Source organism: Carcharodon carcharias, chromosome 3, assembly GCF_017639515.1.
Source record: "Carcharodon carcharias isolate sCarCar2 chromosome 3, sCarCar2.pri, whole genome shotgun sequence".
NCBI classification, from domain to species: Eukaryota; Metazoa; Chordata; class Chondrichthyes; order Lamniformes; family Lamnidae; genus Carcharodon; species Carcharodon carcharias.
In genome coordinates, this window is record NC_054469.1 from 82,768,845 (window position 1) to 82,789,996 (window position 21,152).

Here is a 21,152-nt window from a genome sequence, read left to right on the forward strand (position 1 = left end):
ATAAAACAGAGTTAACGTTTCGAGTTATGACTCTTTGTCAGAGCAGGCACTTAGAAGGACTCAAAATGTTAACTGTTTTTTCTCTCCACAGATGCTGTCAGACATGCTGAGTTTTTCCAGCGTTTTCTGTTTTTGTTTCAGATTTCCAGAATCCGCAGTATTTTGCTTTCAGCTATTATACTGTGTCCGACATTTTATCATTTCAAAATTATCCCAAATTTAAATAGCAATGTTGTTGTTCTGACAGGTTTTGCCAATGGTCAATTTATTTTCCCCATGAGAAACCTTCTTTCTCAATACTCAAGAACCACTTAGCATGTTTTTCATTAGGTTTTGTTAATGAAAATGTCATTGTTCCCTTAAACCTCAGTGGCCGGATTATACGCTAAGGGCAAGCTCCCCACACTCCAGTGTCAATGTCTGGGGTGAGCCCACCTCTACCTAGCTGCCAGACCCCACTTTAATTTTTCAGATAACCGCCCTTTAATTAGCGAGACGGGTCTTCCGTCCGCCAATCGGAGGCCAGCAGTGCTGCATAATTGCAATGCCAGCAGGAGAGGTGGCCACTGGTAGTATTGCATGTAGGCCAAGGACGTAGCATTCAGTGATGGACTAGACTTCAGGTACATCCAGGATCTTGCTCAGGCTAGACTAACGGGCTACTGCGAGTTGGGCTGGGAGGAATGTTGGACCTGGCGGGGAGGTGCTGGACATGGAAAGGTAAAACATGGGTAGGGATTCTGATTGCCAGGGAGACTGCAAGAGACAATTTTCCCCCCCTCCCTCTTTAACTGGCCAGTAGCCCATAGGGCTAAAACTGCTGGGCTTCATGTTGAGAACCAGCCTCTCCCAACACCCATTAGATCGGAGCAGCCATGCTATGAAGCCCTTGCTTGGGCATTAATAGCCCACTGATGGATCTTAATTGGGTCACAGCTGGGTGACGTATCCATTTTAAGTGTTGCCAACCTTTCTAATTCCTCCCTTTAATCTATTTTGGGAGATAGCATAGAATGGCTGGTGAGAGATACAAAGGAGCAGGCATGGGACGGAGAGAGAGAGAGAGCACAGTGAGACCAGAGAAAGTTATAATAGAACAACCCTGTGAGAGAGCACAGTGAGACCAGAGAGAGATATTAAAGGAAGGAGGTCAGTGTTTGTTTCATGAACATTTTTCTCCAAATGAAGGTATTCGTTTCAAATTAGGTGTTCTGGTTCTTGCAGCTATAAGTGAATTAAGAAGAGTATTAGCAAAGAGCAGGTCCAGGGGTATTAATTAAAATTAGTAGTTTAGACAAGACATCAACTAGGTTGTTAGAGGGAACAGAGAGATTTTTTTACAATTTAAATGAGCATCTGAGGCCTGTTGCTTGTGATTCCTGTACCATGTGGGAACTTCTGGACACTTCATATGTCTTAGGTGATCATGTATGTAGGAAGTGAAAGGCACCAAAGTCCCAGAGGACCACAGGCTGCTCTCCATTAGAGAGAGACGACTGCTGGTGATTTTGAACCTAGCGTCACCATGCTTCAGGCGAGGGGTGAGATTGAGAAGGTGGGGTCTTCATGGTGACCTCAGCTGGTATGGGAATTGAACTCATGCTGTCGCCATCACCCTGCATCACAAACCAGCCTCCAGCAGTGGCTGAATGCAATCAGTCAGACTGTCTATGTACCTCCAACCTTTCCAACTTGAGCTCAGGATTTCCAAGCTTGAGGAAAGGCAGAGTCACTGCAGAGGATCAGGGAGATTGGGAGTTTCCTGGATCATATGTTGCCTCCCTGGTGCCTGGGTAAAGGACATCATGGGGAGTGTATTGAACATTTTGCAGGAGGAGGGGAGTAAGCCTGAAGTTATGGTACATGTTGGTACCAAGGACATAGGGAGGGCAGGTATTGGGGTTCTATTGCCAGACTTTCAGGAGTTAGGGAGGAAGAGAGGGGAGAATACTATCAGCGACAGGGTGAGACCTGTAAGTGGCCGTTAATTGGATGTGGGCAGAAAAGGTCTTGACCTTCCCCTCTGCTGAATTAATCGAAAGGAGTCAGGAAGGGGATGGGCATACTGCTACCAACCCCCACCCCCCAACCCACTTCCCATTTGATCCTATGGCCCCTTCACCTCACAACCTGCTCCTGTGGACCAGGATAAATTCTGCCCATTGAGTCACCCAACATGAAGAAACTGTAGCCAAGGCAGGGAGAGAGGTTTCTGAAAGAGGCAGGATGCCTCAGACAAGGCCTTCAATAATGTACAGGAAAAAGAATGGTGGGCATGCAGAATGAAATGCTTGATGCATTGGTAGGCCTGCCAGAAATTCTGCTGTTGCTGTCAAGGAACATTGAGTAGTCCAGCAGCAACTTGGCACAGGGCTTTTGTACAGAGTTTGGAGCCCATAGTTTCCAGCATGGGTGCAATGGCCAAGTCCATGAAAACTCTTGCTGCATTAACCGTGATGCAGCACTTGATGACCAATGTTTCAGCTTGCTGCCAGGAAAGCTCAGACTACTGCCATTATGGCTGTGGATACCAATGTTTAAAGGGGCTTTCATGGTCTCATCACAAGAGTGCAATCTGCATTCCAAGAGATTACAAGAGATCAACGTGAGACTAGGTTGGGAGAAAGCTCTGTGAGACTGGACAGAGATATAAAGCAGCAGGCCTGGAAAAGAAAGCACAACGAAATTCTTTTTTTTAAAAATTATTCATTCACCCAGCATGAAGAACCTGTAGCCAGGGCAGAGAGAGAGATGTTTGAGGTCATCCTTCAAGGCCATCCCCAGTGAAAATCCTTCCACCAGCCATGCTGCAGCCACTGAGGTAGCACTGTATAGGAGCACTAGGACAGACCCAAGCACATGGAAGACAGGCACTAGGGTGATTAGTTGGTTTTACATTTAACATTGGGGACTTTGTTTCATAAAGTTTGTTTGGAATATTTGTTCTGTGGCAGCTTTCATTTCAGCACCATGGACAAGATATTTCACATTTCATTGCAATATTTAAACCAGATGGATTTTAATGGTAGGTTTTCCTTCTAATACACTGGGATGGTTTGTGACAGAGGGATGTTAATGTCTGGAATTGTTGTTAAATGTGGATAATTAGCAGCGTCTACAGGAACCATAGTCGATGAGGAGATCATGGACAGTCTGGCAGGAAAGGGGATCTGTTGGTTGCCTCCTCCCTTCCTCTTCCTCCTCCTCAGCTGTTTGCTGTATCTTTGATGGCAAGTGGTGTATCCTCATGATGAAGAGGTTCTGCAGAATATAGCAGGTCATGATGAATCATGTCGGGAGGGCTTGGCGGGGCCGAGCGGGAGCAGTTGGGAAGCAGACCATTGCCTGTGATCGGGGTCTGGCAATGATTTCACACTGTCAGGCCAATTAAGACCCGTGCGGTGTGAACACCGGCTGCGAAAGTCTGAGGAGGGGGTGGGCAGGGGTGAGGACCTGTTGTCTACCGGGTCCAATGGCAACCCGGCAGCTGGTTCAAAAATAGTGCAGGCAGCCCCAGGGAGGCTGCCCATGTCGGAGTTGCTGCAGTGACATGGCTGCAAATAAGGATGCAGAGACCAGGCGGGAGGTGAGGTCAGATGGGCACTTGGCCCTCCATTTTTCTGACGAGTGCTTCGCCGCCCTCCTGCAGGAGGTGGCTGCCAGAAGGAACACCTTTGTCCCCAGAGATGGGAGGGGGAGGCCACCGCACCTCACAAAGAGGGCGTGTGAGGAGATGGCATCCCGGGTGAGCAGCCATGACGTGGTGCAGCGCATCTGGGTACAGTGCTGGAAGGGTTTCATTGACCTTCTGCTCTCAGGAAGGGTGAGTACCATGTTGGCATGGATCAGTGTGGTGAAGTGTTAAGGGCTGGCCATCCCTGCATAGAGCTCAGGGGTGTTCGAGTCTGAGCGCCAACTGTCAATCATGCTGGAGCTGGCCAAGGGGGTGAGTCCTGGCTACTTTAACTGAGCGCTTTGTGGCTTGAGGGCCATGACTTGGATGTGCCCTGCAAGGTCCTCTTCAGCTGGGGTTGGCCAGGCTGCAATGGCACTGCAGGTAGAGAATGGACTAATCAATGCTCCTCTGTCCTTTGAGGAGAAGACATCCCGTAGCAATATTGAGAGGTCGCGGACTGGCGGAGGACCCCCACGCCTCCTCATCCTCTCCCGGTATGAGCAGGAGGCCGTGGAGCTCAAGAGGCGCCATGCACCTCGATCAAGCAGCTACAGTGAGGCTGAAGTGTCAGACGAAGGTAAGAGTGCAGTACACGGAGTTTTGGATGCTGCAAACAATCTTCTGTAGTCTCATCATTGATGAGAGCCTCCAGGCTGGATTCCTCATTGATCATTGAAAGACAATGTCACCATGATGCAGGTCTCCGTTGTCTCACCAGGGTACCTGGCATGCAAAGTGACAGTGATCTGACTGTAATTAATGACAACAAGTATTGAAGTGCAGGACCTCCATGAGCTACCCCTGATACCGAAGGACCACCATGCACCCCAAGCACCTGTGTCATACCCACTCTCTGAAGCAGGCACCAGCGCAGATACCAGCAAATTGCTGGCCATTCATTCAGCAGCTAGTATTTCAGTGCATATTGGTGACGGCACCTCACACTCGCTTGAGGTGCAGGAGGAGGAAGAGAGTGCCCAGGGTCCTGGCAGTCGAAGGACTGCTGGAGACCAGGACGATGCTCAGGCGAAGGCTGATGATGAGCCTCTGGAGTTCATTAGGCAACAGATGCTGGATGTCCAGCGGGATGTGCGGAAGGATCTGGCAGAGATCCAAGAGGGCATGCATGCTATGGTCTCCATGATAGAGGAGTCCCTGCAGAGCATGAGCACTATGTTGACCCTCATGGCCAAGCACAATGCATCCTCCATGGAGTGGCGACTATCATGGAGAGGCTGCTCCAGGAACCGAAATGGGTGTCCCTGGGGTTGCGCTTGGACCTGCAAGCCCACACACAGGCACTGACCTGAGCTGCTTAGTGTCTGTGAGTGAGTTGGATGGGGCGCCCCGTATCCCAGCTAAGTGCCCATTCATCAATGATGAGCAGGGAGGTCCACAGCAACCTCAGGTTGGCACACAAGCTGCTTATTGTTTCTGTGGGCTCCTCTCAGGGTGCTCTGGATGATGGCAGCAGCTCCTCTGCCCCTCTGCCAGTGACCGTGGCACCTGACGAGTCTGCAGCAACTGGGGAGATGCCAGCCATGGCACTGGCCGCTCCCTCTCAGGTGGTGCCAGCACAAGGTCCACTGGCCAGAGGACGACCACCAAGGTCATCAAGGCCAACAAGACTGCAGAGTCAGCAGGCTGTCTCCAATGCCAGTGCCAGCGAGGGGTGAGAACCTAGGCATAGTGCCCGTAAATGTAAGTTTAAAGCAGCTTAAGCACAAGAGAGACTGGTCACGGTTGATCTTTTCTTCCCCCATTTTGTTTTTCTTTTTTTAAATGGTGTGACCTCCAACACCGGACATTTTTCTGTTCAATAATATGAGTTCCAACATTAAACTACATTTGCTTTTGAGTTATTGGCCCGAGTATGCTTCATTTATTTTGATGGTGCATAGTACGCCAATATGTAATGCTGGACATGGGTGGCTCAAATCTTTATTGCACAGACATTGAGTGTGTCTTGGGGGCCAAGGAAAGGGTCATTTCTGAGATCCAGGATGGAGGCGGCACCCCTGGCATGAGGTGGTAGTTCTTATTTGGCAGCCTGGCTGGAGGAGCTTTGGATCAAGGCATCCCTGGTGTCCCTGCCTCTCTGGAGGTCACTGAGTTCTGGCTTCACACTCTCAATGTTCTCCTCACCATGCTCCTCTTCTAAATCTAGTGGACTCATCTGTGGCCTGTGCAGCTGTATGAAGATCCTCTTCCTCTGGTGGGTCCCCTCTTGCCAGTGCCAGGTTGTGGAGAGCGCAGCATGAACCACTATCAGTGACATCTGCTCTAGGGGGTGTTGCAGTGCACCCTGAATGGTCCAGTCATTGGAAGCACATCTTGAGAAGACCTATGGTTCTCTCTACCACTACCCTTGTGGAGGCGTGGCTCCTGTTGTACAACTGCTCCGCCTCCATTCTTGGATGGCAGAGAGGCGTCATGAGTCACCTTTTCAAGGGATAGCCCTTGTCACCCAGCACCCATCCATCTAGTTGGGCTGGAGCATTGAATAGCCTTGGCACCTGGGAGTGTCTGAGGATGTAGGTGTCATGGGAGCTGCCTTGGTGCCTTGCACAGACTTACAGAATCAGCATCCTGTGATCACACACTATCTGCACATTCATGGAGTGGAAGCCCTTCCTGTTGACCAAGGCACCGGGCTCACCTGCTGGCGCCCTGATGGCCACATGTGTGCAGTCGTTGGCACCCTGGATGCAGGGGATCCCAGCAATCACTGCAAAGCATCTGGCTCACTCTGTCTGGCTGGCCTCATCCGTACAGAAATGAAAGAAAATCAATACCCATCTGAACAGAGTTTCTGTCACCAGCTTGATGCAACTGTGGACAGCCGATTGGAAGGCTCCGCACAGATCCCCCGCTGAGCCCTGGAAAGAGCTGGATGCATAGAGTTTGAGGGCCACTGTGACCTTCAGAGCCACTGGCACAGAGTGTCCACCCACACAGTCGGATCTGACCTCAGGGCCAATCCTCTGACAAATGGAGGTCACGGTCTCCCTGGAGAAGCGAAGCCTACTTTGGCATTGCACATCGGACATATTGCGGTAGCTGTATTGCCGCCTGTAAACCCTGGCAGCAGGAGAGTCTTCTGCAGCCCTTTCCACTTTAGACTTCCTGCTGGCCCTGCACCCCTTGTTCCTGCGCCACTCCTCCCACAGGTCCCTCTCCTGGAAGCTGCAATGGGACATCTGACCTCCTCCCCCTTCTGCCCCTCACTTCTTCCTCAGGGGAGGTGCCACCAGCGGAAGCCACAATCCCCACTACCAGAGTAAAGGAAGGCTGTCTGATACCTGGAAAGTCCACAGAGTCCGAATCCTCAGAGGGCCTTAGAAACAGTAATGAGTCCTGAAATGACAATGTGGAAATGCTAAGAATGGAGTCCAGATCAGAGTTTAAGCTGACAAGTATCAATAAGCCACCAACAGAAATTTATCTCCAAAACTCCTCACCAATCACATTGACAATGCTGCTGGCCCTTTTTATCTCACACATGGATGAAGCTTTGCAAATTGTGGGTTGCCCACCTGCCTGTTTTGCCGCTGCCACGAGCGAAAAGTTGCATGGGCAACATTAACTTGCCATCAGTTGGGTTGTCGAGGGCCTTAACTGGCCTCTTAATTAATGGCGGGCGTGGATCAGACTCCTGCTTGTGCCTACCGACCGAAATATCATGCGGGTGCACGGTGACATTGGGATGCTAGTCCGAAGTCATCACGTGTCATTTTACACTCATTTGGGTCAGGCGGCCACCTCTCTGATGAGCAAAGAATTCTACCCATGTAGACTCATGTTGGGCACCTCCAGAGTGCTCTAGGCAGCAGAAATATTGCTTGAACTGTCTAATACTCAACGATATTTTGTGTGGCAGGATGGCTCTCATTATATGCGTAGTGCTCAAAATGTTGAGCTGTGGACTGGAGTCTTAAGTCAGGTGGTTGGTGAAGTTCTTGTTGCCCAGTAACCCCTCTGTTTTGGTAGTGGCTCAAATACTGAGGGAATACTGGACTGGCACAGAATAAAGGCATCATGACTGCTGCCAGGACACTCGGCATTCACTTGCATGAAGTGCTCAGCATGGCCATACTCCAACTGCATATTCAGGGAGTGGAACACTGCAGTCACGGTATGTCTCTGTATTTAGATGCAGTGCTAGCAAAGTCATTGTTTGTGCAGTCAATAGCACCTGGACCATGGGGAATCCCACTATCCTGGTAACGTCATTTGCCAGCTATGCTTGTTTGTGTCTGGTGGGAGAGAAGACTGTGTGCCCCCTTCTCCTGGCATAAACAGCATCAATCACCTCTCTTCCACAGCAGTGAACAACAAACTTAGAGAAGTTAGATACGTCATGTGCTCCAGTCTGGAGGGATCCCAACATTGCTACGGTCACCTTCACTACCACTGGCAGTATTGTCCTCACTCTGCTTGGAGGTTGAAATTCTGCCTGGAAGAGGTAGCAGATTTGAGTGAGCACTCCTTCATTAAACAGAAACACACACATACTGTTCCTGGCTTAAGATGAGATTGATCCCTCAAGACCCTAGGTGGATAAGGCATCCTGCTGAGAGCTCTGCTCCTCCTGCTCTGCAAGCATCTTGACCTCTTCTTTGCTGTCTCTGTTAAATCACTCTCTCTCTCATATCGTAAAATTATCGAATGGTTACAGGGCAGAAGGAAGCCATTCAGCCTATTGCATCCCTGCTAGCTCCCTGCAAGAACTACTCAACCATTCTCACTTACCTGCCTCTTCACTGCAGCCCTGCAAATTTTTTCACTCGATAATTATCCAATTCCTTATTGAAAGCCATCTTTGAATCTGCCTCCACCACACACCCTGGCAGCACATGCTTTCTGTCTTTGAACTGTTACGCAGGCTTATAGTTTGTTTTGACTAACAAGAGAACAAATTCATTACTTAACGGGTTGTTATACTTAATGTGGTTAGTTTATTTGTACCCACAATTACAAAATTAAAATGGTCACAGATTTAAAACAAACACAGATTTAATGAGTTAAAAAAAGGAAAAAAACTGCTTTTTAACTCCACTCCCAGCAAATAAATGCTTCAAAGACAACTAGCGTTAGAATGCTCAAATATATTATTAGTAAATAGTTATACAATCACCCTGCTGTGGTCTGCTTCCGTTAGTTGTAGATTGTTCTGGATCAAAGTGGAATAATGTTTTGGGATTGACTAACACATCTCATTAATTCAACCAAGTGTACTGACAGAGGTGGTGTGTCATAGCTAAACCGAATCACATACTGGTGTAATTGTTTAACTGATGTTCTACAGCGATATCCACTTGTCTATGTGAATTAGCAATATTCTAACAGTTGGATTTCCTAATTGTCTATCCTAATAACCAGTTTGTGTGTATTCTGAGGAAACCGCCTTCCCCAAAATATCCCAAAAAGAGCTACTGATTATAAGATATTACCACACAAGTGCATAAGCTTCAAGCAACAGATATAATAGATTTAAAAGATTCCCTGGCTCTGAGAGAATGGGATGGAGTCCTATTAATTTTGCTTCCAATCTCCACCCCTCCATCATTTTCACGTGGTCCATCTCTGACACTTCCCTTCCCTTCCTTGACCTCGCCGTCCCAATCTCTGGTGGTAGACTGTCCACAAATATCCATTACAAGCCTACCGACTCCCACAGCTACCTTGACTACAGCTCCTCACACCCTGCTTCCTGTAAGGACTCCATCCCATTCTCTCAGTTCCTTCGCCTCCGTCGCATCTGTTCCGATGATGCTACCTTCAAAAACAGTTCCTCTGACATGTCCTCCTTCTTCCTTAACCGAGGTTTTCCACCCACGGTCGTTGACAGGGCCCTCAACCGCGTCCGGCCCATCTCCCGCGCATCCGCCCTCACGCCTTCTCCTCCCTCCCAGAAACATGACAGGGTCCCCCTTGTCCTCACTTATCACCCCACCAGCCTCCGCATTTAAAGGATCATCCTCCGCCATTTCTGCCAACTCCAGCATGATGCCACTACTTAACACATCTTCCCTTCACCCCCACCATCGGCATTCCGTAGGGATCGTTCCCTCCGGGACACCCTGGTCCACTCCTCCATCACCCCCTACTCCCCAACCCCCACCTATGGCACAACCCTATGCCCACGCAAAAGATGTAACACCTGCCCTTTCACTTCCACTCTCCTCACTGTCCAAGGGCCCAAACACTCCTTTCAAGTGAAGCAACATTTCACTTGCATTTCCCCCAACTTAGTCTACAGCATTCATTGCTCCCAATGCGGTCTTCTCTACATTGGAGAGATCAAACGTAAACTGGTCAACCGCTTTGCAGAACACCTGCGGTCTGTCCGCAAGAATGACCCAAACCTCCCTGTCGCTTGCCATTTCAACACTCCACCCTGCTCTCTTGCCCACATGTCAGTCCTTGGCTTGCTGTATTGTTCCAGTGAAGCCCAACGCAAACAGGAGGAACAGCACCTCATCTTCCGACTAGGCACTTTACAGCCTTCCGGACTGAATATTGAATTCAACAACTTTAGGTCTTGACCTCCCCCCTCCACCCCTTTCTGTTTCTTCCCTCTTCCTTTTGTTTTTTTCCAATAAATTATAGAGATTTTTCTTTTTCCCACCTATTTCCATTATTTTAAAATATTTTTAAATCTTATATGCTCCCCCCACCCCCACTAGAGCTATACCTTGAGTGCCCTACCATCCATTCTTAAATAGCACATTCGTTTAGATAATATCACCAACTTCGACACCTATGTGTTCTTTTGTTCTGCTGTCTGTGACATCTTTTGATGATCTGCTTCTATCACTGCTTTTGCCTACAACCACACCACCCCCCTCCACTTCTCTCCCCCCACCCAACCCCACCCCCCCACCACCTTAAACCAGCTTATATTTCACCCCTTCCTGGTATTCGCCTAGTTCTGTCAAAGGGTCATGAGGACTCGAAACGTCAACTCTTTTCTTCTCCGCCGATGCTGCCAGACCGGCTGAGTTTTTCCAGGTAATTCTGTTTTTGTTTTGTATTTCCAGCATCCGCAGTTTTTTGTTTTTATAATAGTGGCAACCTGTTCATCCAGGCTATGGGAAATACCATTTGTTTTACACCATAATGCTCAATTAAATTTACTGCTGGCTCATAGAACAATATGTCAAAGCAAGTAAAGACACCAAATCTTCCAGTAAAAGGTGTATTGAAGATGACATGTTGCAAAGTCTTAGGTGTATCATAAGCAAATTCAAAGTAAAGGTTCCATTTCTGGTATTTGGCTATGAGAGTGCCTTCAGCATCAAAAACCACATTTGTGTTAAACTGATATCTTCCATTCGCTGGATACTGAGAGTCACTAAGCTCACAGGCTTGTCTTTCCCCCATGTTTGCTATCAAGTACATATTGCCGTTTCTTGCCATACAGCTCAGTTGATAAAGGACCTATGATAAAACAGATATGGAAACATTAACAGGTTTTGTGATGAATGTACAATTTATTTCAACATAATTAAGGAACAAGGAAACATTTAAATCTCTTTTCAAAAAAACTCATCCCTCAGTAAAGTATGTTTTAAGCAGTGGCTTACTTAACTCAAAATGGTGAATTATTCATAGGAACATGAGACAAGAAATATGAGCAGGAGTAGACCACACGGCTCATCCAGCCTGCTCTACCATTCAATACCACCATGGCAGATCTTGGGTCCCAGCTCCATTTTCTATCCTGCTCCCCATACCCCTTAATTCCCTAAGCTATCAAAAATCTGTCTTTCCCAGCCTTAAATGTATTCAACGATGGAGCATCCAAAGACCTCTGAGTGAAGAAATTTCACCTTATCTCAGCCCTAAATGATTGGCCCCTTGTCCTGAGACTGCCCCTGTGTTTTAGATTCCCCGACTAGTAGAAACAATCTCTCACTGACCAACCTATTTAGCCTCGTCAGAATTTTGTAGGCTTTAATGAAATCGCCTGTCGTTCTACTAAACTCCAGAAAATATAAGCCCCATGTACTCAGCTTCTCATCATAGGACAACAGCCTCATCCCAGGGACCAGTTTAGTGAGCCTTCGATCTACTGCCTCCAATGCAAGTATATCCATTCTTAAATTCTTAAAACTGCACACAGTATTCCAGATGTGGTCTCACCAAAACCCTGTACAACTGTAGCAAGTCTTCTTTATTTTTGTACTCCAACCCCCTTGGCATAAAGGCCAAAATGCCTTTTGGCTTCCTAATTGCTTGTTGCGCATGCATGCTAACTTTCTGCGTTCATTGTCTGAGCACATCCAAGTCTCTTTGAACATCGACACTTACAAGTTTCTCACTTTCTCAATTTTCTTTTAAGAAAAGGATCAAAGTGAATAACTTCACACTTCCCTATATTATACTCCATATGTCATCTTGTTGCCCACCCACCTAACTTGCCCATCTCTTTGCAGCCTGTGTCCACCCGACAGATTACCTTTCCAGCTAGTTTGGTATGATCCTCCAATTTAAATACATTCCTGGAACAGGCTCTGAAGAAGGATCATACGGACTTGAAATGTTAACTTTGTTTCTGTCTCCACAGATGCAGCTAGACCTGCTGAGCTTTTCCAGCATTTTCTGGTTTTGTTTGTGTTAATTACTCTCTGTCTCTTCATCAAAGTCATTGATATGGGTTGTTAATAGCTGAAGCCCCAGCACTGACCCTTGTGGCACTCCACTATTCACTGCCTGCCAGCACGAAAAAGCTTCAATTTTGCCCACTCTTTGCTTTATATCGATTAACCAATCCTCTATCTATGCTGGTATATTACCCCCAAATCCATGAGCCGTATTAACCTTTTGTGCATTGCCTTATCAAATGCCTTTTGGAAATCCAGCTATACTACATCTGCTGGTCCCTCTTTACCTTCACTATTTGGTACATCCTCAAAAAACTCTATTAAATTTGTCAAATAGGATTTCTCTTTAGTAAAACCATGTTGACTTGTTCTAATCATACTATGCTTTTCTTTGTGCATTGTTAAGACTTCTTAATAATATGTCCCAGCATTTTCTCAACTGATGTTAGGTGAACGAGCTGTAGTTCATTGTTTTGTCTTTCCCCTTCCTTTCTTAAAAAGCAGTGTAACATTTGCCAACCTCCAATCTAGTGGGAGCGTTCCCGAATATAAGGAACTTTGGAAAATCATAGCCAGCACATTCACTGGGTAGAATTTACCGCTCCAGAGACTAAGTGCGGTGGCTGGGGCAAATGATGTGATTCCTGCTGGCTGGCGTGGCAGATTTCCTCACCAGATCGTCTGCTTTTCAGTTCATTATATATGCATTAATGTGAAGCATGTTATATCTCCTTGTGGGGTGGGCTGGGATTTATCCACCCTGCTGTTACTTCATTGGATCATCTTTCTGGGCACCATATTTAAATCACATCTGTGCTCATCATTCATGTAGCCCAGAATTGGTTGTAGTGAGTGATGGCCCCAAGAGAGATGAAGCCCACTTCCTCCAAGTTCAGTGACAGAGACAATGCATTGAGGGCATTTCTTGATGCAGTGGAGGCACTCTGGAACATTATTTACCCCCATGATGGCAGAAGGAGGTCCACCAACCTCACCTGCCAGCTTGGGAGCAGATCGTCCGAGCAATCAGCGCCAATGCTCCTCAGAAGAGGACCACCATCCAGGGCAGGAAGAGGGTGAATGATCTCATCTGCTCCACCAGGGTAAATGAATCTTCTCCTCATGCTCAACTCACACTCTCACAAGGCTATCAGGCGTTCGCAGGGTTACAGTCCATAGGGATCTCTCACATTCCTAGCGCAAAGGACATCACCACTGACTCTCTCACACGCATTTTCATCTCTTCTCAGATCCTCATGTCCTCAGCCCTTAACAAACATTCATTCAGCACACACAAAAGTCAGGCATCACTATCACCTACCTTGGCATCCTTCTGGCTCACAATCTGTCCATTTGTCTTTATGCAGGAGATGATCGCCCACAAGAAAAGAGAGAGATCCCAGACTGGAGGGGGGTACCTGAGCACAGGGTCCTCACCATCTATGAAGAGCTTGTGGCAGACCTGTTTGGCTAGGTCCAAGACTGTGCCTGGGCTGAGGGAGAGACCGGTGTCTCTGAAGTCAGTGAGGTCCCATCAACAGCTCACCGGTTGCCCAATGATACAATGAGTGCTTTGTAATGTTGGTGACGATGCAGTCAATAACTAACTATCTCTTCTCTCTTTGACAGGCACCAGCAGCAAAAGGAAGAGGCCTACCAGTAGCCAGTCCATTTGCCCCAGCCCCACATCACTCTGGAGTATCTTGATGTCCCACTAGATGTAGAGCCGTCACAGCGTTCACCCCCACCCTCCACCAGTGCAGAGACACACACCCTGGTTGAATCTAGTTTGAGAGCAGACTCAGGATCATAATCTCGTGAGCACAGCACAGATTCAGGTCCACAGCAGATGGAGGCAGAGACATCAAAGGTCACTGGCACTCCGGGTACTGCTGGAGGCCAGGGTCCTGCCAAGTGCCAGTCAGATGATGAGCAACTGGACTTGGCCCTCACACAGATGTAGCAGTTGCAAAAACAGACATGGGAACATCAGGCATGGTTGTCAGATGCTGTCACCAGATTGCAATGGATGATGGAGGAGTCTGTCTGCGTTCAGTCTGATGTCATATTGCCAGCATGCAGGTGCACCGAGGTCAAAACTGGCAGGATAGCAACCACCATGGAGACCTTTGTCCAGGACATTGTGCCTGATGTGTGCCAGGACCTGTACTCCATTGCTCTAGGCATAGATGGCTAGGCAAAAGGGGGATGGGGCAACTCAACCTCCCTCCAGGTGCCCCTTCTCAAAGAGTCAGGCAGGGGCTCTCGACACCCCAGGGCCATCCACCCAGGTGACTCCGAGGATGTCCAGCCAATCCCAACCCCCTCTGTCTGTGACCCCATCAGCTGCAGCCCCACTGGTCGAGGAGGATGTAATTGCCCCACTGCAGGAGACCTAAAGCAGACCAGGGCCCTCCAGATCTCAGCCCTCCAAAGGATGCCCGCCAAGGTCATCACAGATAACAAGGTGTAGCAGTCAGCAGGCTGCCTCCATCTTTGCTGTGGATGTCGGGGAAGCAGCTCGAATTAGTAGCAGGGTACAGAAAATGAAAAGATCCTAGGGGCACAAGGTGTCCACAATCTGTATATAATGTGCACAAGTGGAAATAAATTTTGACTCATTCCACTTCTCATGTTGTGTACATCTCTTCTGTCTGATGATATGCCGTGGTCAGTGAAGTGTCAAAGTTTCTCTCCCCCCACCCCCCCAACAGTATCCCAGCATCTGCCTCCGCTCTATGGTGTCTGGAACCATCTCATTACAATGTCTGACTGTCCTCCATGAAGTATCGACCTGAGTGAAGCGTCTGCCTCTAAGAAAGTTGTGGTTGGCCAAGGCATCTCTGAGGCCTGCTTCAGAGCTTCATCTAATGTCGCCTCATGAGTGTAGAACCTGGGGGCTGCTTTAGTCCCTGATGCTTCTGCATTGCTGAGTGTTCAATGTGGATCTACAGGATTGAATGGCTGTGCGCATGGGGTCGGAGCCTCCATGTACTTTCTGTCAGTCTTGTGTATGCTTTACATATGAACCCAAACTCAGGGCTCTTATGTGCTCCTGTCTGCCTGCAGCGTTATCTCATGTCCACGTGTACATCTGAGCATCATCACAGTATTAGGCCCCACCTTCCCACCTCCATGATTTAGAGCTATGAGCCTCATTGACACGTGTTGAGCCTTGCGATTCCAGCTAGACGGTTAAAACTGTGTGACCTAGGAGTTGTGTACAGAGGCCCCATATCCCTGCCTTGGACATGGGAGGATGCAGTGCTGGGCTAGAAGGTCTAGCTAGCATCTTGCCACACTAACCCAGCTCTGAGACAGTCAATCAACATACGTGCAACTTACAATTGCATCATTGTGCCTGAGTTCCATGTACATTTGTCAGACTGTTGGAATGAAAATGTGAAGGTCTCAAACAGGATCAAAGTGAGGCCCCAATGAATCTGATGTGTGCTCTTTATTATCAATGATTAGGGTCCTCAAGGCCTAGGTGGAGTGTCAGCATTTTCAGGTCCACAAATGCCACAGCAAGCCAGCATGGGACACTGACAGACTTGAAACGGAGGCATGGTCATGAGTGTTTGACAGATATTAGATTTTGCTGTTCCTGAAGCTTTTGCAGTCCACTGAAAGGTGAGCTGAAGTGTAGCCTCACATCCATTACTGAGAGTTCCCGAGATCTGCACCCTGAAGATATATCTAACTCTGGGGACTGAGTATGGTGATGAGGCCTGAACAGTTGTCTTGCCTGAACGATTGCCTGTGCGGACAAACCACAGCACGAATTCAGAATCGACCTCACACATGAAGGTAAGGATCACTGAGAGATGATTGTCCTCCTTGAGGTGCCTTGCCAGACTGCAGGCATACTGTCACAAGAACACTGAGGATTGCAGTGCTGCTCCTGCCTCTTGAAGGCCGTAGGCAGTGGAATGTTGGTGAGATCCTTGAAGAGGCTGCACCATCTCAACTCTGCACACAAAAGGCAATGTTGCTTTAATTATCCCATAACAGAAAGGCCACATGCTCCCAAGGCTGCCGTAGCTTCCAATGATGAGGACATTGAGACGCAAGATTGTCACTCCTCATTCTAGATAGATATGCTTCATGGAGATAATGAGGATCACAACAAATTTGGTAAGGTGGACCCAGAATGGAGGACACTGGTGAAAGAAGCTCATATGAGCAATTCATCATCACCCACCTGGAATCTGTTGGCTATAAGCTTCTCACATGCATGTCTGCCTCGTCTGGCCTGTGCTACGACCTCTTCCTCTGGAACCTCAGCTTCCTTGGCCTCATCGAGCTCAGCCCTCTCAACATCCTCATTATTGGAGAAGAAGTGCAGCTCCTTTATCTCTCGCTCTGGCAAGACATCATCCGTTTGGAATGAGAGGTTGTGCAGAGTGCTGCAAACCACGATGATGAGTGAGACCCTATAGGGAAAGTACTGGAGAGCACCGTCTGACCTGTCCAGACATTGGAAATGCATCTTCAACATGCCAATGGTCTGCTCAATCAATGAGTGTGTTACAGAATGAGCAGCGTTACACCTCTCCTCCGAGGCACTTTGTGGCTGCCGAACAGGTGTCATCAACCATGTCCTTTGCAGGTAGCCTTTGCCATTGAGGAGCCAACCCTGGATGTGCTGAGGGCCCTTGAAGATCTGTGACACCTGCGAGTGATTCAAGATGTATGAATTGTGGGAGCTTCCAGGGTATCTCACACAGACCTCCACAATCTGTTTCTGGTGGTTGCAGACCAGCTGCACATTGAGAGAGTTAGATATCACATCCCTAGACATGTGAAGGTGTTGACTGCAATGTCTCTCCCTCATCTGGAGGTTTGAGAGGTGTCTTCTGTACACCCTTGGTCTTGCCAGATACCCCCGCTCAATGACACTGTCAACCTGAACTTCGGGCTCTTGAGGGGGTCTCGCTGGCTCTTGTCCCTCAGGACGAGGCTCTTCCCTCAGCCCTATCTGGAGGTGACTGGCCCTTCTTCCCCTCCTTAGTTGCCTGATTGCCAGGATGAAGGCAACGTTTCCTGCTCCATCCATGAGGCACTCATGCTCATGTTTGCAGAAGCATTGACCAGAAATATGAATGCACATAACACTGCAATGGTTACCTTCCATTCGCTAACTAGGGAGTCATTGTGGAGCTCATGGGTCACTTTCATCCCAGCTATTACATCCCCACTTAGTCCCTTGGAGTGCTATCACAGTCTATGGAGCACAGAGAGGAAACCCACCCCCTCAAATCTCCTCCCCACCCCCAAACGCCACAGGCATGACAGGGCTTGGACATAGGGGCTCAGATCTGATTGAGTTCTGCCAGGTGAGAGAAGCTTCAGTCAGGGCACAGTCAGACTGTATCCTTGGGATTACACAACAACACCAACTTGCACTCTTGTTATGAGAGTATTGTGGAGGAGGGGACCTTCAAAATCTTAAACTGCCAGCTGCAAGGTTTTGAGTTCTTAGGGCCATTAGGCATATGCATTTTGCCCCACAGCCCCTTTTCAGTGGTTCCTTCTGACACTCGGGATTTCCCAGGAGTGGGACAAAGGGGTTCTGGAAACCAATCCTACAATGGCCTCAATCGGGTTTATATTCTCGCAAGAATGCGCAACATGTGTTGAGATGCCACGTTGCCTACATTATTATTTGACTGTTCCTAACATGTCTCAGCTGTGCCTTCCTCTCCATTTGGAAAAGTGGAAATCAGTAGGGTTACCCTTCGATCGGCCCACAAGTGCAATAGTCAACTCCTCCCACAAGATCCGAAGTCCTTTCCTGGTGATTTTTCTCATGCCTTCTTTTTCAATGGTGTCATTGGATCAGCTTGGAAAATGGTGTGCTGAAGTTTTACTACAGACCAGCTTCGAGACCCCCCTCCCTGCCCACCCCCATGACCATCGAAATCCCTCTCATTGTGTTAGAGGAGCATCATGTTTAGGTTACCCTCCCTCCAATCACTCCTTCCTTCCCCTCTAATCCTTGATCCCATCTTTATAGTCATTGACATACCTGTCCTCTCACCAAACCATGCCCCAATGTCCCATGTAGACCTGAACCCTCCCCACCTTGAGGCCCTGTGACTTACAGAGACATCCCCCATCAGCCTATCGAGTGCCCCCCCGCCACCCCACAACATTACCTGATGCCCATTTAGGGGCTTCCGATGCCTCCCCGACTCTGACTGTGCTACCTGTGGCCTAGTATCAAGTCAACAGCCCCCAGGAATACGTGTGTGAGGGACTGACCATGCCCAGTTCACCATGCTGGGCGCGACTGACACAGGACTGACAAGCCCTCCCCCTGCCTGGACTGGCAGTAGGACAGGCATACCAAGCACAGCTTTCTAAATTGTGGTGAAGATCCACAGGAATTTGTGGCCCTGACTACCCATTGCTCCATTGCCCAGGACTGACTAGGCTTTCTGGCCCTGACTAAATTCACACCTCACCCCACCCCCTCCAGTCATGTGTCTGTGCGGTTTCTTCCCCAGTCAACACCCCAGTCTTCCCCAGTCATGTGTCTGTGTGCTCTCTTCCCCAGTCATGTGTCTATGTTCAGTCTTCCCCAGTCCCCACCTCCCCAGTCAAGCCTTTGCCTTCCAGCACCTTACTTGCCTCTGACTTGTCTTAGAGCCCACCCCAGTCAAGCCTTTGACCTGCAGTGCCTTCTAGCCCTGCCTTCCCACTGGTCTCCCAAAGTAAGCCTTGGCCGTAACACCCCCTCCTCACCCATCTTGTATTTCTGCTGGTCTTGTCTGTGCAGCCTTGGCCTGAAGTCAGAGCAACCACAAGCTCAGTGTAATGCAAGGTAGGTGAGCACTGTGCACACACACCAAGGTCACAAGTGAGGTTGTGCTCGCCAGATGTACGTCGCTTATATCCAGTCGTGAATCACACTGGTCTAATTGGCCACTGGCCTGGCCTTTTGATCTGCAGTAGGGGTGTGATTTTGGTGAGTTGGGTTTTTAATGAGGATGTTCAAATGAATGCAAATGTGATCCCCGACATGGCGTGGTGCGTTTCCCAACCCGCCAAGAAAATTGGGAGTGAAAAATTGTGAACTCTTTTTACGCTGGCGAGAATAAGACTTTTGGCCAATCTCCACATTTTCATGTCCCACCCACCATGATGCCCATTGGCAGGACCAGAAAATCCCACCCACTAGTTCTTCAGTTCTCTCTTTTAGAACCCTATGAGGTAAGCCATCAGGTCCCAAGGATTTGTCGGTTATTAGTCCCTTAAGTTTCTCCAATACTTTTATCTCTGCTGGTATTAATGTAGGGAAATAATTTCCTTATTCTTTTTAATACCTAGATTACCATCTCTTTCTGGTATGGAAGTTGTGTCTTCTACTGTGAAGACAGGCATAAAATATTTGTTCAATGCCTTCACTATTTCCTCATTCCCCAGAATAATTTCCCCATCTCTGCTTCTAAGGCACCAATGTTTACTTTAGCTGCGCTCTTCCTTTTTAAATACATATAAAAGCTGTCAATCTGTTTTTATATTTCTGGCTAGTTTACTCTCATGCTCTATTTTTTCCCTTTTTATCAACTTTTGATGGCCCTTTGCTGGCTTCTAAAGCACTCCCAATCCTCAGACTTGTTACTGTTTTTTCAACAGAAGAGGAACCCTCTTCTTTTAATCTAATATTATCCTTAACTTCTTGAGTGAGCCATGGATGGGACATTCCTGCTGAGTTTTGTTTTTCAGTGGAATGTATGTTTGCTGAAAATTTTGAATTGTTTATTTAAATGTTCACTGTTCATTTACCTCTGTACCTTTTAGTATATTTACTCAATTAAATTTAGCCAGTTCGCCCTTCATACCAATGTAATTAGCTTTGTTTTAGTGTAAGAGTTTTGTTTGCAATTGGAATATGTCACTTTCAAACTTAACGTGGAATTGAATGGTATTATGATCACTATTTCCCAGAGGATCTTTTACAATGATATTACTGATTAATCCTGCTTCATTACAATCAATTAATGTTAGATCTAAGATTGCTTTATCCCTAATTTGTTCCACTATGTACTGTTCCAAGAAACTGTCACAAAACAATTCTACAAATTCAGCTTCGAGATCATTCTTGCCAATTTGATTGTATTCCCCTCATATAGAGATATTTAGGGAACTATGTAGCAAAGATAAGGTAGGTCCATGAGGAAAGAGGGAGAATGGAAAAGAGGAGCAGTTAAACACAGTCCTAGGTTTAGTATGGTGCTTTCTGATGCTCAGATGACAAGATGGCTCCCGTTATAGGTCACCTACGACCTTGACCACTGAGAAGGACAAGGGCAGCAGATGTATGGGAACACCATCAGCAACTTCAAGTTCCCCTCTAAGGCACACAGCATGCTGACTTAATTATACCAGCATTCCTGTACCAAATACCAAAAGCCTGGAACCACCTTCCTAACAACACTGTGGATGTATCTACACTGCAAAGACTAGGCGATTCAAGAAGGCAGCTCACCACTACCTTCTCAAGGGGAATCAGGGATTAGCAATAAATGCTGTCCTAGCCAGCAAAATCCACATCCTGTGAAAGAATTTTCAAAATTCGTTACTGAGCAGGTGGGGAAAAAAATATAACATTGGAAAGTTTCCAATTCATGTTATTTCTAAATTGCTGTACTCGTTTGCTATTATTTTGCTCTAGTTATAGTCCAAATTCAGGGAATTTGCTTCTGATAGGCTTGAGCCTGTCAGTAGCAAGCATGGGAGAGAAGCAGCCTTTGCCTGTAGGAACAACACCTCACAGATTCCATCATTTCCACTTCCCTGATTAGTCACCTCTCAAACCCAGTGACTGAATTTTCCAGGGCTTTTTGAGGGCTTTGGAG

General features: G+C 47.7%; 1 pseudogene; it reads right to left on the reverse strand.

The window, feature by feature from the left end:
* Positions 1–10,738: 10,738 nt before the first annotated feature.
* LOC121276023 overlaps positions 10,739–21,152 on the reverse strand; it is a 46,847-nt pseudogene continuing 36,433 nt past the window's right edge.